The sequence below is a fragment of the Acomys russatus genome, chromosome 7, assembly GCF_903995435.1.
Source record: "Acomys russatus chromosome 7, mAcoRus1.1, whole genome shotgun sequence".
NCBI lineage: Eukaryota > Metazoa > Chordata > Mammalia > Rodentia > Muridae > Acomys > Acomys russatus.
This window is the reverse complement of record NC_067143.1, coordinates 10,688,076-10,716,059: the sequence shown is the minus strand read 5'-3', so window position 1 is coordinate 10,716,059 and position 27,984 is coordinate 10,688,076. Positions and strand designations below refer to the sequence as shown.

The 27,984-nt window shown below is 39.3% G+C and overlaps 1 pseudogene; it reads left to right on the top strand.

The window, feature by feature from the left end:
* LOC127192432 (voltage-gated hydrogen channel 1-like) lies at positions 1–24,684 on the top strand (annotated as a pseudogene).
* Positions 24,685–27,984: the final 3,300 nt, after the last annotated feature.

The window sequence follows — 27,984 nt, the reverse complement described above, 5'->3', positions numbered from 1 at the left end:
ATGAATGATGTGGCAAGTGTTTGGACTTTCCTGCTGACCATGGGCTTTCAGGAAGTAGATACACTCTTCAGACTGTACAATGCAACATATCCAGTGACAAAGGTAGGCTTGGATTTCAAAATTATTTGGAGATAATGGTACTCTTCAGACTTTTAGATCACCCCAGAACATCCATGGTTTGTAATAACAGTAGACAGTCTTGGTTTGGTTCTATTCCAGGATTGGCCCATTGGGCCCAGGCATAACCTGGTTGTATGAGGAGGAACAAAATAATTCACGGTGTTAGGACTCTGAGAACTCCAGCAGGCCTGTCAGAATCCCTCTGCCAAAGTTCTCCTGCTTCCACAGTGTGCTCCTGCACTGCCTGGGCAACAGCCAGGCTGCTCCCCACTCCCAGAAACCTGCTGTAGCTTCTGTCTAGAAGCAATGTGGAAACACTATTCAATAAGCAACATATTTGTGAAAGATGGTCTCTTAAAATATTTACTCTCTATTTTTATTGACTATTAAATACTTGTCTGATCCCCAACCCAAGTATCTCTGCTTAGTAGTGACAATCAAAAACCAGTGTAAGACACATCTCTAGAATATTCCTCTAGAAATATTACATCTATCTTTTCCTTCTGTACAATTGACTGTTTGCTCTTGTATAACCAGTTTCCAGAGATAAGTAACTGTATCATGTTCCTTACCAAACTTATTTCAATATAATAGATATAAAGAAGTTAATCTGTATTTGAGAATATTAAAGAATCAGCTATAATATTTATCATAGAGGATGTTGATGGCTATAGTTCCACAGAAAAATTCTATTATACAACCTTAGTGTCTCATGCACAAAGACACTTATTTCAGATCTTATTACTGGGTATGTATGTTCTGCTATGAAACTTCACAGCTTTATTTTGTAAGATTTAAATTTTCCTTTAAGTTTTTGCTTTTGTTTGTTGAAATTTTGACTTAAGTGTATAGCATATCTATAGCAATGGTGTAAAAGCCAACTGTTTATTTTGAGAACACCTCCTTTTCTTTATTCTTATATATTCGGTTGTAAGCCTAGCCTTTAATGGTTGAACCATCTTTCTACCCCAATATAAATTTTTTATTTTATTTTATTTTTTATCTTTTTGAGTTTTCAAGACAGGGTTTCTCTAAGTAGCCTTGGCTGTCCTGGCCTTGATTTGTAGACCAGGCTGGCCTCAAACTCACACTGATATGCCTGCCATTGCCTCCCGAGTACAGGAACTTAAGGTGTGCACAACCATGTGTGGTTCTTCATTAGTCTTTAATTTTAATTTAATTTAATGTAACTGGCATCTAAGTCTCATGTACATGATATATATATATACACATATATATATACATATATATACTCATATATATTCTGAGGAAAATTTTATATACATATGATATATATGACATATTAATAATGTTAAAAATAATGTCAGAAAGCTTTTAAAAAAGCTTGAGGCAGAAAAAGAATCAGTATTTGTTAAATGTCTATGTATCAATTGTCATGATGGTCATATTATCAGCAATACTTATAGTCCTCTGTAAAATCAGCGTAATAATGCATATTCTAATTATTCCTTAAAGTTCACATGGCTGGGGAGCAGTTAATTCCTGCTCAAATATATATGTCATATATATAATTTCCCCAGTGGCATTACACATACTTGTGTAAATTAGTGCTTCAAATATAATTTGTATAATAATATTTGTCTCACATGTATGAGCTAAATATAACTCTAGGCACCAGACTTGAGTTCAGCATTTCATTTTTACATTCTAAATAGCTCTGACTTTGCAATCACTCTGCAGAGGTGTCTGTCACAGCTTAGAGCATCACCCTGAGGCTGTCACAAGTGACCTGTGAATTTACACATCCATAATCATTGGCAAGCAGACTACTGCTCCAGCATTCACCCCAAGCAAAGAGCTTGGCACGGGCTGTGTTAACCAGCCAGCACAACATGTGGCCTGAGCATATGGTCAAGTGATTTGCGGTTTAGAAAGGCCAGTTTCTGGAACTGAGCTGGCCTTAGAGCCTTACTGTCAGCATGAAAAAAGATCTCCTTATTTACCAGGGTGAAAAGAAAAGGGAGCCTTCAATTACCTCACCCACAGCCCTACACAATGAAACAGGAGGAGAAATCACACATTAATAGACAGCAAAGTAAGTGTGAGATCCTCAGCGAAGGCTGCAGAAAGCACGCAAAAAAGTAGTTTGCAGCTCTGATTGGAAGTGAAAAGAGAAGAAATTGGAAGCGAAGTTCCACAAATTAAAATTAAAACCACAGTTCTCCTGAGCTCTCCGACCTCGGTCCCCAGACCATCCCCCACACTCTAATTGTCCCACTTTAAGCCTAACGAGTTGGGTTGGGAAGGACGCTTGCCTGTAAATGAAACCGTTAATCATTGTAACATTCATTAGGCATCTGAGTACTTGTTATTAATGGTTCAAAGTACAACAATAGAAGTCAGGCACTGCTGGTATATTTTGTGTTTAGCAAACCAAGAAAGTGGGTTTGCCTTAAGAAACTGTGTATTGTTAGAGACAATTGTCTTGGTTGCTTTTTGTTTTGTTTTGTTTTGTTTTGTCATTTGTTCACTTGACACAAGCTAGAGTCCTCTGAAAAGAAAGAATCTTTAATTGAGAAGATGCCTCCATCAGATTGGCCCATAGGCCGAACAGTGGAGGATTGTCTTGATTAATGCGTTATGTTGGACAGCCCAGCCCACTGTGGGTTGTATACCTAGGCAGGTGGACCCAGGCCCTATAAGAAAGCAGGCAGAGCAAGGCAAGAGGAGCAAGTCAGTAAGCAGCGTCCCTTCGTGGCATCTGCATCAGCTCCTGTTTCCAGGTTCCAGCCCTGCCTTCCCTCAGCGATAGGCTGTGACCTGAAAGCTATAAGATGGATTAAACCTTTCCAAGTTTCCTTCGGTCAATGGTGCTTTATCAGGACAATAGAAACCCTAACTAACACAGTCATATGTAGCTGACTCCTTAATTTGCTCTGGGGAAGACCAGAGCTAGGATTTGGGTACTTCCCTATTCAGTGCCTTTGGTGTTTTATTATGGCAGTTAGTTGGCTTTATCTCCTCCTGAAGTTGGGCATTTAGATCCAAATCTCACCTTCTCTGTCTAGTCTTGTAGTTACTTACACAACGAGGGTTCTCTCACTGCCCGTGTCAGAGCTGTGGTGACAATATCGTCTGAGGAACCTGCTTAAAGCAGTGTCTAGCACAAGATTAACGTCTCACAAGTCCTGTCTGTTCTCATTCTTGCATGCACAGCACTCACGCCCAACCTCCTGGCCTAGGAATAGCAGCATGCCAACACCATTTGGTAGTATGATAGTATTCCTCAGTATCCCTGGAAACATAAGTAAATAAATGTAAATTAAAATAAGCATCTGCTGTGTAGGTAATGCTCCCAGAGATTTAAATATTTGCTAGTTTTGGGTATTAGAGAAAGTAAAAAATAATTCCAATAATCATAAATACTAAAATAATACTAAAAAACAAAACAAAACTAATTTGAAGTGCAATTTGTCAACGTCCATACTCTCCTGTAGGAAGATAGATTAGGAGATAATGTCTTACATAAATGTACAAAGCTGTATGATTTATCCCTTACACATAGATACCATGGCATTGTAGTTGCAAAAGTATCTAGGAACAAAGGCCTATAGAAGACTCAAATTTTAGTGCATGCATATAACAAATTTAACCTAGCTGTTGAAACAGAGTGGATACTTATATATTTATGAATAATAAACAATATGGAACAACATACATGAAATGTTTGAACTATATTGAAGCTTCTTTACTGGATAAACAAGCTTTAAAGTAAACATTACATGGGACTCTTGCAAGGTGTGGTTTCTCCTTACTACTGTCCAGGAGCTTAGGAGGCTGAGCAATGAGGATTGTGAGACTGGGGTCCCTGTCTCAAAGAGGAGCAGACTTTGAAAACAAAAGCTATATGAGGATCTTAATAGGTTCAGAAAATATTTTTGACAGGCTCTATATCAACTGAAGATCATCAATATAGACTGTATTTGGTTTTTTGTGGCATTAACCATGACTTTAGTATTTAGAAACTCCCCTGGCAGGACCTCCCACAGAAATGAAGTTGTTAACAGGTTTATGACAGACCAACATCTATCTTTATGATGAGCATTAAATTTGGTTTTTAAATAAAATTTGGATTGATATGGTAGAAACATCATTTTATAGACTAAGTTTAAATTACCTTGAGCATTTTATTTAAATGGTAAAATAATTAAAATTCCTGCCTCACAAACATGTCTGTCAGATATATTGGGCCATAAGGCTGAAGATGATGCTCCAGTGTTATAGAGTATTCTGGGTGACTGTACAGGCAACAAACTGTCTCTGTCATCTTCTCATTTGGGAATCTGATAACCTGCACCTCCTGTATACTCAGGTAATCAATTTTATTCCTTCTCAAGTCTCTGAAGGGGTTGAAGACCAGATAGTTTAGCTTTACAATTAAGCTTAGTTGTTTAGGGGTTAAGATGTTTTTCAGTCTAGATAGATGTTTTAAGTTGATAATGAAGAGATATGATAGATATTGATTTACATTCAGAATTTTAGACTCACCAAGATAGGAAAGATGTTTTCTTCAAAGTTGCCAAATACCAGTAGCCAAAACACTATGAATGTAACATTTACATAATTCCTGATTGTTTTATGGTTCTTCTTGCTGTGGGTAGCATATTGTATATATCTGTGATAATATAAATGTATATGTGAAAAATAAAAACTATTTAATAAAAATTTCCTTATGAAAGTGTGGAAGACATCTTTATAATATGTAAATATTAATATCCATGAAAATAGCAATGAAATCCTATATATTAAGCAGTTAATAATGTAAAAAAAGCTTTAAAAAACCTTAAGGCAGAGAAAGAACCAATATTTTAAAATGTCTATGTGTCAGCTGTCATGGTGGTCATAGTATCATCAATCTTTACAGCCCTGTAAATTCAGTGGAATATTGTATATTCTAATGATTTCTTAAAGTTCATGTAGCTGGGGAGCAGTTAATTCCTGCTCAAATTCCAATGAACTTGCACACAAGGCCCACTCGTTTTTGTTATTCCAAGGATTTGTATCAGATCAAATATACACAGTGCAGCAGCTATGATATGCAAAACCACACAGCACCCAGGGACAAAGTGTAAGAGGCCTTGAGGAATCGAAACCCGTGCCTAAGAGATTGCTGCATTTTGGGAGGAAACTGAGAAAAGTCTTCTGGAAAGACGAGAAAATTAAGCGGAGTCTGAAAAGATCAAGGTAACGAATTCAGAGTCTCTTCTGTGTTCAAGGAGAGACTCAAAGGTTTGTGACTCAGTGTGTATCATACGGTGCTGGGTAGAAAAGTTCTTGTAACAGAAAGGCAAGATGTTCCCAAGATGTAAGATGTATTTCAACTCAGTAAGTAAGTTATGTCAAGCTGGGTCAATGATTACCTAGTTTTATCACGGATGCTAATTTTATTTTCCTAGACAGGGTTTCTCTGCACAGCCTTGGCTGTCCTTGAACTCACTCTATAGACTAGGCTGGCCTAGAATTCACAGAGATCTGCCTGCCTCTGCCTCCCAAGTGATGGGACTAAAAATGTGCACAACCACTGCCTGGCTTGTGGATGTTAATTTTTGCTGCAACAATTACATCATAGAAAATACCACCAACAAGAATGGAATAGAAAGTCAGCATCTATGGCAGAAAAGATTGACACACAGCAAAGTATCTGAAAAATCTGAATGGTTCTCTCCATATCACCTGAGGTAGAACTGCAACATGAGAAAAGTAGTCTAAACCTCTGATCACTCGTGGGGCATGGTTTGGAAATTATTCGATATACACTAGTGACACTTGACCCTGTACTTCTGGAAGCTCCCAGTAATTACTTCCAGGGCATAGGAAGCTCTTTCCTCTTTTGTTCTCAAATCTATATCTTTACATTAGTAAGCATTTGCTTGCAATCCTGACTTCATCCAGTAACCCTGAGTTGTGATGTAGTTTAATGAACCATTTTATGTAACCTATAGCTCAGTACTTACAAACAAATACTCCATAATCAGAGAAATTTTGGACACACAATGATAAACACTGACCATAACATGAGAGGCTTTAGTAACACAGTAGAATACACACACACACACACACACACACACACACACACACACACACACACAAAATCCCAAAATAGTTGATGAAGACTTTTTTTAGGATGCTTTGACTACTGAACTTCACTGCCCAGAACACTAAAGAGTTAGAGAGTCACAAAATGCATTTCAGTAGGTGCTTCTCCAAATTCAGGGTTGAGCATGAAGAAAAAAAAGTTGCAGACAACAGCTGGCATACTCTATATAGCTGTTCTTTCTTCTGTCCTCTGATATGATTGTGCTTATAGAGGGAGAATGGTGCTTGATAAGCAAGAAGGCTGGGAAGCATGTGGATTTTGCAAGAACTAAATAATATGGGTTTTTATAACACAAATATGTAGTTTAGAACATGTATTTAAAGACAAACACAACCCAGGAGACTCTCTCACCTTGGTTGTATTTTGTGGTCATCTGTGTCGCACCTGGCAAATTTCCCAGAAAGTCTTTTGGGAAAGAGGAGTCCATGGCAGAACCAAGATTCACATCTTGATATGCCATGTTAAATGGAAACTAGTCATGCCGGTGTTTTCTCCAGCCATGACTAGACATGTTGGCAGGAGTCAGCAGAAAAAGCAGACCTGCAATCCAGAAGACTGCTAAAGGGAGGAAAAGTCTAGAATGGATTGTTTGAAACCTTTTCTTCCTCCTTTTCATACTACTAATTTTCATGTAGGCCAGTGGGATGGCTCAGCAGGTAAAGGTGCTTGCTGGGTAAGCCTGGAGACCGGATATCCACCCACTGATTGCAATCAAAATGTGAAAGGAGTGAACTATCAACTCCATTAGCCACCCTTTGAACTCTATGCTGCTGTGGTACCACGCCCCTCACCCCAAAACACTAAAGTAACAAAGAAAAATGTTATAAAGGAAGAGTTTCAGAGAGGTCCATATAATTCTGATAGGGGTTGTCATCTCTGAAATCTTCCTGTAGTGGTCATAGTTCCAGAAAATTATAACTCACAGGGAAATCCACTACTTTGAGCTCAAAGCCCAATTCCTCAAACATTTTATTTTCATCTTCCCATCTTTGAGAAAATTCTCTTTCTAGGTGTCTGGGTTTTAGATCTGAGAGAAAGTGTCATATCTTAATGATATTCAGAGCCACCATTTTGACTTCCATTTCAGCTGTGACATCAGCCTTCACACTTGTGTTGGCTTGGATTCCCTTTGTCTGGAGAGTGAGAATTTCATGTGTTTTCTTTTCATGGGCAGAAATCTGTCTTCTGTTTAACACAAGACTGTAAAATTCACAGAGCAGGAAAACCTTCAACACAGTATATGACCATTGTGGGACTCATTCTTTCCATGCCATAAGTTACAAAAATCTTTTCACTGCAGCTTCTAAACATCTTTTTTTTCACAGTAAAATCAAAGACAGAAAAATGAAATTATAATAATTATGATCTTTTAAAGCTCTCTTTCTTTAATTATAGATACTTTATAACACAATGAAATGCCAGCTGCCTAGTGGAATTATCAGTATATATATTTTGTTAATATTTAACTGATTTTGGAACTGTTGAGACACACAAGCATTATTAATATTTATTTAGAAATCACACACAGTGAATAGTTTTTATGTTGTGTGTGTGTGATGGGGGAGAAGTATCATCTCACAATTGGTTTAGAGATTTATGAACTTTAACATATATTTATATTTAGTATGTCATGTGGTTCTTATTGTAGATTATGTAGAATAATATAAGTATTATAGATGGACAGTATGGGGTCCAAAGAGTAAGTGGCATTCTGGAGGTACATATACATGGATCACTAAGTATAATATAAATTATTGACATCTTCTTAGCTCATGTGGTTATAATGTCATATTGCCTCTTAAGAATACGCCCATTAATTTCAACAAGATAAAATTTTAACTAGAGAAAAGTCATAAAACAAGTACGAAATAAAGATCTAGAAGTTATCATGAAACACCGTCTTTACTGAAGCAACACAGTCTCTTTGGCATGTGTTTTCACTTTCTTTACCCAAAATACATCTAACACATTGGGCATTTGACACCATTACTAATATGTGACCTGAACAACTTGTTAGAAAGGTGGTTGTAGACTGCATGAGAAATTGATAGTAGCATGTCCTTACATAGGCAATACAGTCCTCTAAGCTGACTACACTCCACTCACTGTCACCTACTGCATTCCCTCAGTGAGTGGTCAGGTTCACAGCCTTACTTAGGAATTAATTGTACTTTTTGGAAAACCTCCTGGTTCTATTGACATGGCAGCTGTATGTCTGTCTTAGAAAAGAGAGACATTTGAGAATACTAATGTCATCATAAATTAGAAGATAAGTACCATTTCCATATGTGAGTGAAAACCCTATCACACATGGTGTTCCCTTACTCCCACCATGCTCTCAAATTAGTAACCAACAAGCATTGACTATCATCTAGAAGAGGGAGGAGAGGTTTCTGTCTGGTTTGGTTTGTAGGGTTTTGTTTGTTTCTTGTTTTCTTGTTTTTTGTTTATTTTTATTTATTTATTTATTTTGCTTTGGTTTGTTGTTGTTGGGTTTTCATTTGTTTGTTTGTTTGTTTCTTTTGCTTTTTGTTTGTTCGAGACAGGGTTTCTCTGTGAAGTCTTGGCTGTCCTGGACTCACTTTGTAGACCAGGCTGGCCTCGAACTCCCAGAGATCTGCCTGCCTCTGCCTCCCGAGTGCTGGGATTAAAGGTGTGCACCACCACACCCAGCTGGTTTGTAGTTTTGAATACATGTCCTCACTATATAGCTCAGGCAAACTTCAGGCAGTCAGTCCTCCTGTTCTGTCTCCTGAGTGGTTTTACAACAGGAATCCGACAACACATGGAACTTTGGGAGAAAGGATTCTTACATATTAACATTTATATTATTTTCAAAATTATTATTAAATCTTTATGTGTACCTTGAATTTTATGATCTTGAAATGATCAATAGTCATTGAAACTTGAAAGTTTATTAACTGATCATATATTATCTTTTTTATCCTCCCTTAATTTTCACAGAAACATAATGCCATAATTGCATAATGCATATTTTTACAATATGCATTTAGAATTTGAAATAAATACTTTGGCCCAAAAGTAAAGACTTAATTTTTCAGTTTGATGTAAGTAGAGAATTGGGATTTGTGGTCAATTTCATGTTAAAATCTAAATGTGTGATTTGCTTCAGTGTCCTCCGAGAGGCCACAGTTCTCAAATAGACTCTCAAGTTCCAACTGATTATTGTAAGTACGCAAGTGAAATCTTTCCTACAGTAGACTCTTTACTGAAGGAATTACTTAAATCCTGGGACTGAGACACTGTGCTCTACCAGTGGACATAATTAACCCTGGGCCAGTATACATGTGGGATGTTATATCTGAGAGAAGGAATGATGACTGGATAAAAGTGATTTGTGAAAAATATGAAATATAGAGACAACCTTTTTGTGAGTAACATTAAGACCTTGATTTAAAGAGTAGATTTCAATCATCTACCTTTTGTTCTATCCTCCCTCTATATTTCTATATCCCCCTTTCTTTCTTTTCAGCTCCAATCTCCTTACCTATGGATGAAAGATAAAGGAAAAGAGAGATGTCTCTGAGTTCTACCTAGTTTTCTGTCTGCATAAGACCAATAATAATTTGTAACCACCTCCAGAAGATAATAAGCATTTGTAGACCAAGAGAGCAAACAGAAACCTACCCAACCCCCCTTAGAGGGAATGGGACATCATTCTCTTAAGGTTTCTTTAGGCTGAACTGGGACATATAATACCTTAGAAGGGGACCAAAAAATTGGGGGAAATGGTTAAGCAAGCCAAGGATAGAATTTTGTATATTGATGCAAATCATGGTCATGTCAAATACTAATCTGATTTAGCACAAGAATATATATCCTAAGTCTAACATATGTATATATATATATATATATTTATACACACACACACACACACACACACACACACATATATATATATATATATGATTCTATAGGTATATAAGATAAAATAGTTAAATAAGGTCTTCAAAAGCCACAGAGACCCACAGAATATGGCATTTAAAGTTTTTTTTATTAGTCTAAAGATTCTTTGACAACAAAACAAGTTAACTCATGACAACACCCAGCCGATCTCAAAGAAGATGATGAGCATCAAAGAACCTCCTTATGGAGTTGGCTTTAAATGTGGCAAACAAGCCACAGGGCAAAATGTCCTCATTTCTGACACAGACAAAATTCTGCCTAAAAATGGGCAAGCTTAGATGCAGGCAAAGTCAATGGCCAAACTCTGCATGACAGGGTAAGCACATCCTCAATAGTTCCTGCCTCGTGAATAAGTCTGGCACAGATATTGGGCTAGAAGGCCAAAGGTAAGGCTTCAACATTATAGAGAGTGTTGGGTAACTGTTCAGGTAGTAAACGGTCCCAATCATTTTTTCATTTTGGAAGCTGCTAACCTGCACTACTGGTTCACCCAGGCATTTGAGTTTTATTCCTTCTCAAGTCTCTGAGAGGGATTGAAGACCAGATAGTTTAGTTTTACAATCAAGTTTAATTTGTTAGGGGATAATATCTTTTTAGATCAAGATAAGGAATTTAAGTTAATAGAGATGAGATATGATAGATATCGAATTTCTTTCAAAAATTTAGACCCAACAAAATAGGAAAGGTGTTTATTTCAAGTTTGACACATGCAAACAGCCAAATCACTATGAATGTAACATTTATAGAACTCATGATTGTCACATGCTTCTCCCTGATGTATGTTTCTTGTTTTATTCATGTGTAATAAAATAAATACATATGTTTAAAAAAGAAAAATATGAGACAGAGAAGGCGGGAGGGAATTAGGATGGCTGGCAACAGTTACTCTAGAACTTGTTCCTTTGCAGATGATTGATGACTATTGAATTAATATGCATGTAACTTGATGGACAGACTGACTGACCGAATGAATAAATAAAGTCATGCTGCTCTTAAACATTGTATGGAAGAAACTTCCAAAGAGAAAGACAAATCAGAGGGACTCTATAACCTTTAATTGCTCACTTCAAGGGTTTCTCAGCCTTGAGAGGTAAGTAAAGACCTGTAGCTAAGGCAGCAACTTGCAGAAGCTGAGGAGACCATGCAGAGTACTGTTGGAGCCGTGGGCAGAGAGCTACTGCTGATGGAGTGTGAGCCAAACCTGAGGCCTTAACAAGTGCCCACACTGCTGACCCTGCAGGGAGAGTTCCTTTCTCTTTCTAGACACTGTCCCAGTGCTTTTCAACCCTCCCTTTAATGCACATGCTTTTTCACAGTGAACTCCACTTATTTGCATTTTCCCCACAGTACATGTGACTATAAATGCTATTCCTTCTGCCTGGAGTGTACTTTTATCCTCCTATTGCATTCATTTGTCACTTTCTAAAACCCAACACAAGCGAATCCCTCACCAAATCTTACTGTTCTTTCTCTTACCTACACTCCAGTCAATATAATTTCTTTGTCTAGCTTCACTCCTGCTAGCAGCCACTATGACATTTCTGCAGGAGCCATACTGGTTCAAAATTAGAAATCCGCCAGGCAGCGGTGGTGCATGCCTTTAATCCTAGCACTTGGGAGGCAGAGCAGTCTGATCTCTGGGAGCTCAAGGCCAGCCTGGTCTACAGAACGAGTTCCAGCACAGCCAAGGCTATGTATACAGAGAAAATCTGTTTCAAAAAGAAAAAGAAAGAAGGAAAGAAAATATTTACAAATCCTTTCCTATTTGATTAAGAATTACTTGAAACGTAACAAGAATAAATTAATTAAAAAAAATAAATAAAGAAAAGAAAAAAAAAAAGAATTACTTGAAAGCCATTGCATCATGCTAGTGGTTGAATTTCTAGTATTGTATCATAGTACACGACATATAGTAAGTCTAGTGAATTAAAGAAACCGGTGCTCCTAAAGATGGAAGATGTTCTTAGCCTCTAGTCAGGGACTCACTCAATCACACATGCATTTAGACAGCCAAGAGCTTATGTTTAAAAACCATCTATGTATCATTTAGAAATATTATTTATTCTATTCTACTCATGAGGATAGACTGTTACAAATACCTCATGCCCCCATTACCCTCTGCCAGCTCATCTTAGCTGTCCTGGGCTAACTGGCCTCCAGACATAGTTCCTCAGGCTTAGCCACCAGCAACTCATAGGTGGCCGAGGCTCAGCTCACGGTAACTCATTGACCCTGGCCCCGTGCCCTTTCCTCTTGCGTCTATTGCTGCTGCATAGCTGGTAGCAATTCTCCTGGGAGCGTGTCTCCAGATTTGATTTGTATCTGAATGAAAACCCTGTAGTCATTTGGAGGTAAGGTCAGCTGCTGTGTGAGGCTTTCAGCTCTTTGACACTGCGCAGGGCCAGCTTGTGTGCTGGTGGCAAACTGCATCTAATAGCAGCTAATGAAGGCAGCACTCATTCCTTTGGCAAGCATCTCATTCCCTGCTCCCATCTATTTTAACTCAGATGCATCGGCAAGCACGGCATGGCTGTCGGGGGTAGGGCAGCCATGCCAGTTGTGACAAAACGAGGGCAGAACAGGTGGCTACAAAGTGCACTGTATGTGGTTCACAGCCCTGAAAAACTTCTCAAGCAATCACTGCAGTGATTTTGTGCAATTGGGATCGTGATCCACTTTCCCAGGGAGATCAAGATACTGAATTTCCTAAACATCTCTATTTTTCCAAGCAGAGGATTTAAGGCTTTGATGTGATGGTGTTATATACTTTTCTAAGCAACTCCATGAGCTAGTTGCTCTTACCACTGAATTATTTAAAGGGAATATTGAAACTTTGACAAATTAATATACTCACCTAAATTATTTTTCTCAGTGTTAGAACACATAGAATTTTCAGATGTCTGTTTGCTTTCCACCCCAGGGTAATAATTGTAAAGAGCATGCTGCTGACACCACCTTCCCTCCTCTGTTCATGCTGCCATTTTGAAAACCTAGTCTATGTAAGTCAGTCTGACCTATGCTTTAGCAACTGTGGCCCTAACATAAAAATGTCCAAGCATTTAAAATAATTGGTAACCACAAGTCAGTTTAACTTAGCTCTATAAAACTTCTTCTTCCAGGTAATTGTGTCATTTTTATTCTATTTTTCAGAAAACATAAATGTTCCATGGCATTTATTGAGCATAAAATATAGTACAAGAGTGTTCGTTGCATTTTGTATGTGCACACCTGTGAGATATAAAGTCTATAGTACAGCTTGGTATGAAACATGCATGCAGAGTGTGTGTTCTCACACCAACAAAAGCTTTGTGAAGACCAAAACTTTGCCTTGTTCACCCCATGACTTTGTCTGTATTCTTTCACCTGATGCCCACCAGAGTCCCTGCCACATATTCCAGGAGTCCAGCTTGGGCTGCACTGAGACTCTGTATCTCTGTCTGTCTTTGTCCCTATATATCTCAGTCTATCTTTGTGTCTCTGTCTGCTCTTTCTCTCTCTCTCTCTCTCTCTCTCTCTCTCTCTCTCTCTCTCTCTCTCTCTCTCTCTCTCTTACACACACACACACACAGACAGGGGTGGTGTGGGGAGGTTCATTGCAGTACCATAAGAAATGTTTATATTACTGAGTTCAAAAAGAAAACAAAAGAAGATCCTAATTTTTACTAAAATCATATCCATCCATATAACTTTTAAGTACAGGTGTGTGTTAATACCATATGCCTTCAGTGTTGATGCACAGAACCAGATGACATGATGAAATCCTAAAGATAGACCGACTTGACTTACTTTTGTCACAATGAAGAACACAGAAGCTTTTGGAGGAGAAGTGATTTCTTTGAGTTTGTTGAAAGTAATCAAATGTCTGGTCCTGCTTCTCAGACCCATTTTCCTAATGGACTATGTTATACGGTCCTGATAAACCATTACCCTCCACACACACAGACAGAAAGGGAAGAATATATCCCATTTCAGTACAATAGCGCAACATCATTCTCTCAACAAGGACTTACACAATAGGAGGCACTAAGAATAGAGTAACAAACAGAAGCTTGCATGATGTCCAAGGTGCAAGCTTAACTCACTAAGTACCTAGGCTAGTCATGTATACAAGCACACAGAAAAGTCCTCTGAAGTGATAGCGCATGGTTTCTGTTCAGTAGCAAAACAACCTGAAATTTGGGTTCTGAAGAACCAGTAAAAAAATAGGAGTTACATGAATAAATATGCCATAATAAATTTGAAGCTGAGTGATCTTCAAAGAGTGGTAGGCACACGCTGAGAGATCTGGGGTAGAAGATGAATGGTATTGGGAACAAAGAAGATTGGGATGGAGTCCAGAATATCAGATGATAAAGGATCATGAAATTACCTTTTATGCTTAATGAAGAAGAGAATCCATAAAATAACAGTAATGAAAATAAAACCAGTAGAAGATATACAACATACAATCCACACAACCTACATAGTGAATCAGATTAGATACAGTGCATATTATTTTATGTCATTTAGACACCTCCACCTTCATAGGTGAGGAAATAGACTGAGAGACACAGGAATACTCTAATTATCAAATGGACAAAGCTCTCCAGGTCTGTCTCATTTGAATAAAAAAACTCCTGAAGAGAAATAGCATGATGTTGACTAAAAGTTTATAGGGTGGATTGAAGGATGGGAGATGAGGGACTGGCAAGGAATACAATAGGGAAGCCATCAAAGGACCAGGGTAAAGACCATGAGAGTGGAGAATTTGGGTGAAGTGGAGGAGGAAAGAATTTAAATAACAACAACAATAATAACAATGATAATATAATTAATAATATAATTGCATAAATTGAGATGCAGTACCACTTATCAAATTGGGATGGTTTGGAAGTGAGAACCCCTATGGTTGTTACAAGTAAGTGTTTCCAATGAACTTGTTTTCAAAAAAGCGGTGGTAGTTTGTTGGTTGAACTCAATAGTATTGAAATTTTACACATGGATAGGACCACTCAGATTATACTATTTTTTTTTTAAAAGATCCGTGCTTCATGTTTGTTTGCAATTAGCTTCCAAAGGCTCACCAGAATTTATCACTAAGCATTCACTGCATTCAACTAATACATGTGTTAAAAATGCGTACTATACGTCTTACTTTTGACTAATGAGATTTCAAATCCACCGTGATTCACTCCAGTTTACAGAAGGAAATTAAAAAATTGATTGGTTGCTTCCCTCTCCGTGTATGGACATCCTGATTGGCCAGTTGCCGGTGGCTAAGCAACCAGGCAGAGACTCAGTGGAGTCAGAGCCAGGCTCCATCTCAGCAGGGGCTGTGCAGCAAGAAGCTCTGGGATCAATTAAAATGCCAGGCTTTTCCAGGCTTGTTTCCAGAGCATCTGGGCATGATTCCACATAAATTTAAGGAATTAGAGATCAGACAAAGGTAAACATTTCTGTGCAGTGCTTAGCTCTGATTTAGAGAGAGGGGACGGAATTCACCACAGTCATGGAGCCTGGGGAGGGGGACAGTCTACACCTTCAGTAGATTTCTTTTCCCTTCTAAATTGCTTTATTATTTTAGGTATGTGGTGCTGGAAGGCTTCTTAAATCATCTGTGTTCCTCTGGGAAAGACGAGTGAAAAAGAAACAAAAGAAAAGTCAACCCTGGTTCTGTAGACTAAACAGTAGGGTGTGACTCATTCGTTAATTTTATAGCCACACCTCTGAAAGCTGAATTTATTAAGTCTTCATTTTCCTGCTATTTGGCCTCCTGAGTCTGGTTTAGGCAGAAAGCTCACACATCTCCCAACAGACAAAGGACAGCTTCCTCCTTAGTATTAATGGGAGTCTGACCTTTCTGGTAGGACCTCGGCCTCCTTGCCTCATTCTATCCATCTCCTGGAATCTCAAGCTCTGCCTGCTTCCTTACTCTGTATGCCTGTACCCTGCCTGTGTGCTATGGCCTCTCTATCTGGGCAGAGGGAGCAGGCTAGAGGCAAATGGCTGCTTCAACAAGCAACACAACAGAGATGACTGGTTAGAGGCAGGCAAAATACAGACAGTCAATGGCATGGCTGAGAGAAGCCTGGCCCTATGAAGAGCACATGGAATTCTTCTAAGCACCATGAAAACAGCAATGTCATGGTAGCACAGACATACCCCATAGCTGTTTTATTTCATAGCAAAGCAAAAAGGCATCAGGTTTGGCTACATGCACAGTATGTACTAGGGTCTTGAGTCTACTACATCAATGTGAACTGGACAAACTCAGTATCTTCTGGATTGCTTACATACTCATTTTCCATCCAGCTTTATCAATTATATAGCCTTACAGTTAATAATTAAGTAAAACAGTGAGTGAACATTGGTTGGCCATTTATGGCTGGTGTTCCACACCGTCTGTCTACTTTATCTTTCAGTCTCTTGAAACATAAAATAATTGCCTCTGCCCTCAGGTAGAGAACATGATGTTCTGTAACACATCAAAGTCATACACTGAGGAAAGACAAGCCCTAGTACTTTCTGTGCCCAACCCCTCCAAAATCCATCTTCTCACTCTCTAAAAACCTGTACCAAAGAGTTTCTCTATGGAGAGTTTGGCCTAAGGCTAAATAACTCTCACTTGCTCTCTCTGTCTCTGTCTCTGTCTCTGTCTCTGTCTCTGTCTCTGTCTCTGTCTCTGTCTCTCTCTCTCTCTCTCTCTCTCTCTCTCTCTCTCTCTCTGTCTCTCTCTCTCTCTCTCACACACACACACAGAGTATAATGTGTATACATATGTGTGTGTATAAATGTATATACAGTTTACACATTTAAAACTATAATGTTCATTTCCTAAGCAATAGAAGAGGTTAGAAAATATCAGTTTAATCATTTCTTGTCATTTCAGCAGCAGAATTGTAAGACAAGTGACAATCTCTAAGCAGAACACAAGGCAAGAATGACAAAGCCTTGCGCTCCAGTCTGGTATTCCAACTCTGGATGCCATCAAAGTCATGAGTCACAGGTCTTCCAAAGGCACAAAAGATATACAAGGAAGGTAATGAGTGCTGCCTTAAAACTAAGCTACATGTAAAAGGGAACTTTACACACCCATTGCCTGTGGATGCCTGTAATTACTGTTGCTTGTGTGAGGTTGCCATATTTATGATCAAAATTTCCTCTTTACATATATTCTTCACATGTTTCTTACCTAATAGCCATATTCAGAGACCTTGGGCTGACTAATCTGCAATTTAGTGGAAGCAGAAAACTTTTCCACAAAGACATTTAGCAGAAACTGTATCTAAAAATGAGCAATTAATTCTGCTGTTGAGTTGGTCTAAATGCAATTTAGAAAGGCTTTATTTGTGTAGAAAATTTCAGCTCATTATTTTGTTTGCTATTTTATAAACGGGCTTCCTCAGTAATAGAGGCCCAAGTGATAGTGATATGTTTTCCAGTTTGTTCCAGAATATAAGTCTTGGCCTGATCAGAGTCAGACCCCTGAAGTTCCTGGAAGCCCCACCCCTATAGCTCTCATGGATACACTCCGCCATTTTGGAAACCTGATGTCTCTAAATTCTTAAGGAAACATTCTTTCTTTGAAAAACAGAACAAGATCCATTTTCATTTCATTTCTGGGTTCCAAGCAATTAGCTTCCCTCCCTTCAATTCCTCTCATTCATTGTCTACTTTTGATTTCAGATTGTCAGGATCAGAAATTACATCACTACTTCTCTTTACTGCTCTGCTCTCTGGCAGTAGGCCCCTGGTTGGTGGCCACAGTAATTTCTTTACTAAAAGTCCAGGCCAGGCCTGATGCCAAGGTCATCCTCCTTATACTACGTAAGAAAGAGACCAGCCTGAAACACACGAGTCCATAAAAAAGAAAGAGCGGTACACTCCTCCTGTAGATGTTCTTTTCTATTTATGTGGCTTCCCCCCTGAATATGGACAAGGCTGAGAATTTTCCAGTTCTTTAATTTGATTTCCTTTTAGGATAACAATTCATTTTCAGTCAGTTTATCCACATTCTCACTTTATTGTGCACCACCAGGAAGAACCAAACTGCCCTTTCAACACTGCTCAGGCATATCTCATCTGAATACCTAATCTCACCGCGAATGATATTTCTCTCTGACAGATCAGCAGCACAGGAGGGGCATAACCCAGAAACTGAGGGCACTGAGCAAAGGCCAGCATTAATGAAGCAATCCTCAGGAAAGCCCACACAGTCTAGGCAAGGCATGGAAGTTCAATTCTGGCTGAGTGGCAAAATTCACCCCTTAGCGACCCAAATGGGAGCCCCAATACAGGTGTGGAATAAGTTTCTGCTGCCTTCTCCTAAGCTGTGCATTATCTGCCAGAGATTTATAACAAAATGCTTGACACTGGGAAGCTTAAGCAACAAAAACTTAATTGCTCATAGCTCTGAACACTAGAAGATTGGGGTTCCAGCTGGCTTACTTTGCTGAGGACTTTTCTCCTGACTTGAGGCAAATACTCTAACACTATGTCTTTATGAGACCTTCCTTAGTGCATGGGTGTGGAGAGGGAGAGAGGAAAAGACAAGAGAAGGGAGGAAGGAAGAGTGGAGAGAGGAAGAGAAGGAGAGAGAAAGAAAGGGATAGAAAGAGAGGGAGAGGTTGGAGAAGAGGAGAGGCCCTAATGTGTCTCATTTAAGCACAGCAGTCTTATCAGATTAAAGCCTACACCGTGAACTCATTTAGCCTTAATTCTTTACTTAAAGACTGTTTCTTATTTGGGCTGCTAAAGTAAGTTTCTTTACACTGGGTAATTTGTAAAGAATGGAAATTTATTCATCACAAGTGGAGAGGGCTCAGAAGTTTTAGACCAAGGTGAAGGGGTCTTAGTGCCTAAGGTGAGTCCATTCTGCACTAACGTCATCCTCTAGATGAGTCTTGTAGTGGTGAAGAATCAGCATCTCCTCTCTGACCTCTTCCATGGCACTAATTCATCAATGAGTGTCCCACTTCATTACCTGCCAAAAGGCGCTTATTAATACTAAGGTACATTGAGAATGAGGCTCCAAAGATAAATTTTGATGATGGCAGATGGGAAGGCTGTACAGGCTCTACCTCCAAATAGACACATTTGCTCCTGAATTTCACCATCTGCATTTGAAGAGGAAGACAGAAACAGTCCTAATGAGGCAACTCAAGAAAATTAATTAATATGAATACCTTTTTTCTGAAGGGAAACGCTTCAACTCTCAGAGTAGGAGGAATATCAACAATAATATAAACTCTAACTAAGGCTAAAAATAGGCATAATTAAATTTTTGCAGCACATTCTTAACAAATTTCTAGTTAACTTTGACTTCAGAAAGAAAGGACAAACAACAAGGAGCTCTAAATACAAATAAATCAGTGATGAAAAGTTTATTCACAATGAAGTTACTAGGACAAAGATAGCTACAGAGGGCAGCGTTAACACACTTTCACCGGCAATTACTTCAAACTAACTACTACAAAGAACAGAAGAGGACAACACATAAATGAAGCCCTGTTTTATCAGACTCTACAATTCAGCACCATGAGACAAAGGCAAATGGACTGTCCTGAGTTAAGGTCAGCCTGGGCTACAGAGTGGGATTATGTCTCAAAGACACTTAAAGGAATAGCCTTTCATTCTACAAACTTACCCCTTTCTGATGACAACTAAAAAGAAAATAAGTCAATTTTATTTATTAGACCATGCAAACCCAAACAGGAAGTTCTCACCTATATAGAAAAATACATCATCACTGCTCAAACATTTAGTATTCCTTTTTTTTTTTTTTTTTGGTCAGCAAAAAGCTGGCTTGTTTTCTGTTTCTTACAGTGTTATAGTGCTGATGCTCTCCAGTATAGTGAGGAGAAGATAAAGAAAAACATGGTAATAAAACGGGAAGAAGAAAAGGAAGAAAAATGTGAGTGTTCAAAGGTGAGATTATGTTTTTAAGAGAAAAAAACATGGGTAGAATTCTGGGAAAAATAAAAAAAATCAAACCACTTGTCCAGTTAGCTAATTAAAATATTTGGGTCCCCTTATGCTAAGTAGGGGGCTAAGTAGGGACTCCTGGGAGATAACTGGCCTTGGTGGCAGGATTTTAAGGAGTTTGCCCTGGTTTGGGAAGTAACTTCATTCTTCTTATAACAGAAAGGCAAAGCTGATTGCTTTTCTGTTCCTCTGCCATGTTGGTCTGCAGCCAAGACATCATCATCACAGATGCATTTGGACCCACCAGTCACTGAAATCATAAGGCCTGTTACGTTCCTGTCTTCTTAGGTCCTCAGCCTTGGGTGTTTTGTTATAGCGACAGAATGACTCATATACGTGCACACTAAGACCTAAAATATATACCTGTATTACTTTTCTTCTCAATAGGATTGAACATCTGACAGACTCAAACTAAGAAAAAGGATTGATTTTTCCACATGGGCTTGGGAGTTAGAGCCTATTACATCAGGGAGGACATGGCAGAAAGCTTGATGCAGTCAGTGCTTGGTGATTGAGCTATTTTTATGCATAACTCCGGTTAGGAAGCAGAGGGTGACTGGAAAGGAAGCAGAGAAAAGCTGTAAGACCCACCCCCCAATGACCACATCTGTCAATCAGAAGTTACCCGATTGTTATACAATATACAACCTCCACAAAGAGCACCACCACCTTGGAACCATGGGTATAAACACATGAATCTGTGGGGGAACATTCTACATTTTAATAATAAGACTTGATGGAAAAAAAAAAGAGAAATATCTAAAACAAATAAAAAGAAATCTTATGCTCAAGTATTGCAGTAGTGATTAACAAGAAATAAATTCTCCTGCTTGATCTCTGGACAATTCCAACCGAAACTGTAGCAGAAAGTGTTTCAGCTGACGAAGATATTAAAGTATATGTGTGATTATAAATGGCCTTGTCTTAGAAAGTCTTCACTTCTGAAAGATTGTGTTTTTGGTGTAAATTCTTGGCTGTTCATTTTTTTCCTCTTAGGAACATCGAGTGTGTATTATTTTTCAGAGTTTACCAGTTAACTCTTAGAGTCGGCTAGCAAGATCAGTATGTCCACTCTTTTTTTTCTAGATATCTTTCATAGGATAGCTTCCTTGGTGAGAGATCATCTCCAAGGAGGTGTCTTAGTGTGCTCGTTTGGTATGCTACTTTGGCTTTATGTTTAGTTGAGGCAGGGAATCCTCCCAATAGTTAAGCCAGCTTATGTCAGAGGCTATGGACTTAGTGAGTATGGAAAAGAGAGTCCAGTTGTTAGGAGAAAGTCCACTGCCGGTGTGTAACCATGGGAGCAGGTTGCCTCTGCAGCAGGTATGACCATGGGGCCTTTACAGGGATGGGTCTAGAAGCACCTAGGGTTTTGAATACATAAAACATTTAAAAAGAAGAATGAAAGTATAGAAATTAACCCACCTAAATTCAAAGCTTACTATAAATCTGTAATAAATAAGACACAGTAGGATTGGCATAAAAACAGCCATTTGATTTGGTGAAACCAAATTTACAGAGAAGCATTCTCTTCCCTCTGTATTTATAGACAGTTGGTGCTCAGTCAGAGAGCCAAGGTGTTTGGGTGGATAAATTCTCCTGAAACAAATTGGATATTGGGGAAAATAAGTAAACCCTTAGCATCCTACACAGCACTGAAATGAAGACGGATGCTGTGAGTTCACAGTAGCACAGGACGCAGGCCCTGGACACCCATGAGCAGGAGTCCAGCCATCCATGAGCAATCCTGTCACCACCTTTAATTGGGACCCCAGCTACTAGTGAGCAAGACCCAGCAGGACCACACAATCATTCCGTAGGTAACATTTCACTTTGTTTTAAACTTCATGTTGAAAATGACTTTAATTTATTCATTGTTCTTCCAGAGGCTTCCCTGTGGGATGAGGAATAAACAGCAACATACTCTTTTTGTTCTTTGACATTCCTGTGTCGATTAGAATTTTGCAGGCAACCATGGAAATATTAATGCCAAAGTAACTTTCTCAAAACCCCAGAGTCTCCACAGTCCCCTCAGGCCTGACCCCATTTCATGAGCTGAAAATTCATTTTTGTTTGTTCAAGGCACTATTTTTTTTTGTATTTGTATTATGCTATAAATGCTTGACACAATTTGGGTAAACTTTTGCATGAAGACACAGCTCACAGCTCAGGATAAACCCTGGATTGAGTTAACTTACCACAAATCCCATCCTCCCATGACTGCATCAAAACAATCCAGCACACAGTTTCTAAAATCACAGTAAGGCAAGCCTCGGAAATGTCTTTCTGTGTCAGCTAATGAGGTGCTATTCTGTAAAGGCAAAATGTCCTAGCAGACAGGCATTTAATCATTTATAGTCCAGGTTTCAAAGTTCAAATTATAATTGCTGCTGGACCCATGGAAAATGGAGATCTTTTTCTTTTTTTAATTTTTCTGTATTTCAAGTAAAAATATTAAATTCCAAAATGATAGAGGTTTTTTTTTAATGACAATTAAAACCAGACATAAGGGTGATCCTACCACCCCAAACCAAAACTGGCTTCGTATTAATTTGGATTTGGTTCCACTGCTGCTTTTGTTGACCAGGTAAAACTCAGACACATTCTCTCAAAGCCCTGCTCTTAGGTCTTCACTGGTAGAAGGGCATGGCACCTGCTTTGGGATTGTCCAGAGTAACCAGGAAGGAGTGGACATTTGTACTGTAGGGTGTTCTTAGGGTGAGGCATCTGAGTTGCCCTTGAGTTGGTTGTTCAATCCCCTAAAGTGCAAGGGAAATTTCAGATATACATATAGTGACTTTTATCAATCCCCAAATTAGCTTGCCTGTTAGGGACCACAAGCTAGGTGCACAGGTGCTTGGTAAACAGTAACTTTGAAGAGAATGGCCAAGCAGAAGCTGAGTCTCACAGCCAAACTTTGGGCAGAGGGTAGGGAGTCTTTTTTTATTAATTTATTCATATTACATCTCAATTGTTAGCCCTTCCCTTGTATCCTCCTATTCCTTCCCCTCTCCCGCTTCCCCCTTCTCCCCTCCTCTATGTCTGTGACTGAGGGAGACCTCCACCCCTTATATATGCTCTTAGGGTATCGAGTCTCTTCTTGGTAACTTGCTATCCTTCCGCTGAGTGCCACCAGGCCTCCCCATCCAGGGAACGCGGTCAGAAAAGGGGCACCAGAGTTCATGTGTGAGTCAGATCTCACTCTCCACTTAATGGTGGAGAATATCCTGTTCATAGGCTAGGTCTGGGTAGGGGTTCAAAGTTTACTGCCTATTTTTCCCTTGGTTGGTGCCTTAGTTTGAGGAGGACCCCAGGACCCAGATCTGCCTGTCATAAAGTTCTTGTAGGTTTCCAAGACCCTCTGGAACCTTCTATTTCCTCATTCTTCCATGCTACTCTCACCTAAAGTCTCAATAGGATGTCCTCCCTCTGACCCACTTTCCTGGTAAGGAAAGTTTTTCATGGGACCTATCCCTTGGACTAGTGTCTCGATATAAGTGAGTATATACTGTTTGTCTCTTTTTGCTTCTGGTGAGCTCACTCATTATGATAATTTCTAGTTCAATCCATTTGTCCACAAATTTCGGGAATTCCTTGTTTTTAATAGCTGAGTAGTATTCCATAGTGTAAATGCGCCACAGTTTCTTAACCCATTCTTCTACTAAGGGACACTTAGGCTGTTTCCATGTTCTGGCTATTATGAATAAAGCAGCTATGAACATCGTTGAGCATATGTGAGGGCAGGGAGTCTTAAGGAAGATTGTGGGGATCGAAGGACCTAGTGGGGACAGAAGCTCCACAAGCAGTGGGGTGCGGGCGAGGGGGGCGCAGAGACTGATGCACCAAACAAGGACCATGCATCTTCCCTGCTCAGATGTAGCTGACAGGCAGTCAGTCTTCATAGAGGTCCTTTAGAAGAAGAGAAAGAAGAAGAACATCAGCTGAGGGTGAGGGCAGTGCCTCCTCTGAGGCTGGTCCTATTCCCACACCCAGACCACCCCTGCAATTCAGGAGCAGGCTGGGGAAAACCCCTCAGTTCTCACAGGTTTCAAGTTGTCATTATCTGCCTGGTGATACTGGATGCCTTCCTGGTGCTTGCTGAGCTCCTTCTGGATTTGTGGATCATCAAGCCAGACGAGAAAGGCCATGCAGAAAAGGCATCCCACTCACTACATGAGCTTTGTTTTGTCATCTTGGTCTTCTTCATGTTGGAGATTTTCTTTAAAATCTTCATATTCCCCTTGGAGTACTTCTGACACAAGTTTGAAATCCTGGATGCCATTGTGGTAGCAGTGTCATTCATCCTTGACTTCTTCCTTCTATTTAGGAAGCACCAGTTTGATGGTCTTGGTCTGCTGATCCTTTTGCTGCTCTGGAGGATGGCCCAAATCATCAATGGCGTCATCGTCAAAGTCAAGACTTGCTTGGAACAGCAACTCTTAAGCTTAAAGCAGGTAAACATTCAACTGGCCATCACAACCCAGCACCTGGAATTCAGCTGCCCTGAGAAGGAACAAGAAACTGAGTGACTCAACAAGCTGTTGAGACCAGACTGAAGCTGATGGTAGAGCTGGATGCTGAAGAGGAGAGGCTGGGTCCCATGATGGCTCCTCTAGGGGATGCAGCACAATGAGCCATGAGCCAGCTTTCCAGATGCTCCATCCTAGAGAAGCTGGGCTGTGGACAGAATAGTGTCACATGCAGATCTCTAGCTGCAAGGAAATCTGGAAAGAGAATGTGTTAGTCATTCAGTCATTCCAGAAGGAAGTTCAGACTGGATAAACATGGGTAGATAACATAATCTGGCATCTGTATATGATAAAGAGAGATGAGAATTGCGTTTCCCATTTTTGATACTGCACTGCCTCCATTTATTTGTGCTTTTGTTGTTTTTCATGTAGGGTCTCATGTAGCCTGGGATGGCCTCTCAGACTTACTATGAAGCTGGCTATGACTTTGAATTCCTGATTCTCCTGACTTCACCACCCAAGCTGATAGGATTACAGACGCGGGCCATCACATTCATCTTTATTGTGCATTTTGAAGGTTTATGTATGTCCATGTTTATATGGGAATATGTGCATCTGTGGGTGTGGGAACCCACAGAGTCCAGAAGAGAGGGATCAGATCCTCTGGGACAGCAATTATAGGCTGTGAACCACCACAGACGGGCACTGAGAACTGAATTCAGTTATTTGCTATAGTCTGTGTGCAGCCATAGCTTTGGACACCCACTGTGCATTTAGAACCACAGTCTCCTCTACTGAGTTTGATGAATGAAATTTAAGTCTCACTCAAATTTAAAGAATCAGATAAAAGTTTCCTGTTTTCCCCATTGTAACTCATATTATTTCCCGTAAACCACAACTCCTCCTCCATGATCTCCAACCCTCATTCCATTATATCCCAATCCCTTAGGCGCAACCCACTGAACGGTTAAATCCAGAGTTCCTAGAGAATTCAGTTGCAAGTGAAGTCAGATATTTCCCTGCCTGCCCATAATGCCTCCTGTTTCAGCTCCAGCCCTGTAAAAAATCAAATATCTTCAGTGGAAGCCAACTCATTACCCCATGAAACCGCTGCAGCACATGTGCTTGCAAATGCAAGTCACATCTTCTCACCTTGGCAGCAGTGTTTTACAAGAAGTGATTTCATTGTGTTGGTTTTATATTTATAGGCACATTTGTTGGCAGGTAATCCCAAAGATCAAACTGTGAGAGCAATCTAGTCTTGAGGACAGAACCCAGACTTTCAGTGGTTTGAAGAGATTACCTGTCCTGTGTCCCTGGCAGCCTGGACCCAAGTCTCGGGGTTCCACTGCACACCCTGCCTCCTCTTACCATCATTGCATATACCTTCTACACTCACTGTTGACCATCTTTTAGCATGTGGGTGCCAGGTCATAAAAGCATTAAGATTTGAGTGGCCATTCTGGTGTTTGACAGGAGTGTGACTTTGTCCGTGTTATAGATCCTCCTTTTACCTTAGAGTACTTTTCTATTAAAAAAAAAACTATATATTTATAAAAGCATTACAGTATCCAGCTTATACAGTTGTCATGGCTATTGAATGAGTTAATAGATTGAAGTTCTTAGCGTAATTCCCAGCAGGTACTGTCCTATAAGTGGTGGCTATTGCTATTATTGTCACCCAGATGGATTATAACAATAATCTGGTGTGACCTAAATTAGCCAGCAAAATAGCCCACTAAGTATGCATTCCAGAATAGCATAAAAATGTCCTGTAGAAATACGTGTGGGAAGGAATACATGTCCCTCAGGAATAAGAGATTCAGGAAACTGGGGTAGTATGAGAAGTTACTTGGGGTTCAAGTTTGCTATTTCCTCTGGAAACTTAGGGAGTATAAAATTTGAAAGGGAGCATAAAATTTATCTAATACATTCTGCTCATTTTACAAAGAAAAAAACAGATGCATTAGCTGACATAATGATGTCATAGCTAATTAGTGGCAAACAGGGACATAATTTTAGCTTCCTGAGCCCTACTGTACTGATTGTTCTTTTTTGCATCAAGCCAAGGAAATTCTTTCATTCCCTTTCAGGTAAAAAGAAAATTAATGTGGTCTGATGTTTAAATCCTGAGGAGAACTGCTTACAAAGAACCTGATTTCAACATAGAAATATTCATCTAATATGCCGTCTTGGGTTTTATAAGTCCTTAGTTTTGACTTTGCAGAGCTGTTTTTGCAGCTGTTTCTCCTATTTTTTTTCTTAGAGTGAAATGAGAAACATGTTCCAATATTGTGGATGAAGCTTGAAATCTTTAAGATGGACAAAAGCACTGTTGGACATGGACTATACGTAAGTGGCAAGCATAAAAATCTCATCCCTGCTCCATCTTTGCTCTATGGGTGAACGTACAACAGAATGAATCAGCCACCACGATGTACAACTGGATGCTCATATTCTAGAAAGCCTTCATTATCTCTCCAGGAGCATAGTCATCCACCTCAATGTGTCTTCAACTGACCAGAGGGGAAACCATGTCTCAGAATCTACTTGGTGACTCACTCTTCCAAGATCACATAACCAGTGAAGGTCAGCAGGAATAAAACAAGACAGAACATATGCGCTCACTCACATATATTCACATGCACTTGTATGACTAACACACAAATTAATTGGAGCATGGATCAATTAAAAAACACAACAGAACATGTAACCACGCTTGTATAACATTCATAGAAAGGATGTTCAATGCTCTTCAGCTTGTCAAAAATTTCAATACCCGAGACCCAGATCTCACACTTGAATGCCCAAGTCTTTAGGGATGAAGGTAGGGAACAAGAGAACTCAATCTTCTTGGGATTATAAATGCCCACAGGTAACAATATGGGCAGGGAGCTTTGATTTTAGAGAGTTTGCTGAGACAGATAGAAAAAAATGGAAGTCGATATTCAGGCTTACAAATAATTTTACTTTAAGGTCATTTAAAAATTGGCATTAAGTGGAGAAGCAGAAAGACAGATTGCCAGGCTTTTCATTAGAATTGTTTTATCATTACCTCTAAATGAATATAATATAAAACTATCTGCTCCTAATTATTTATAAATAAGTCATAACACTTTTTTGTCATGAATACAACACTTTTGTAGTTATTACATTTTATACTTAACATTTTAATCAAGTATGCCTTTTCCATAGATCCTGGAGGAACGACAACTTTGAAACTTAATGTGTGTTCCCTTTACACTAATCCCTATCAACTTAATATTAACTCACTATCATACTGAATGTAGAGCAGGTAAGGCCACTATGACAGTTTTGGAGAAATTGATGGTTTATTAAGAATAACATATGATTATGCATCAGAAATTTCACTGTTATGTGAGTCTC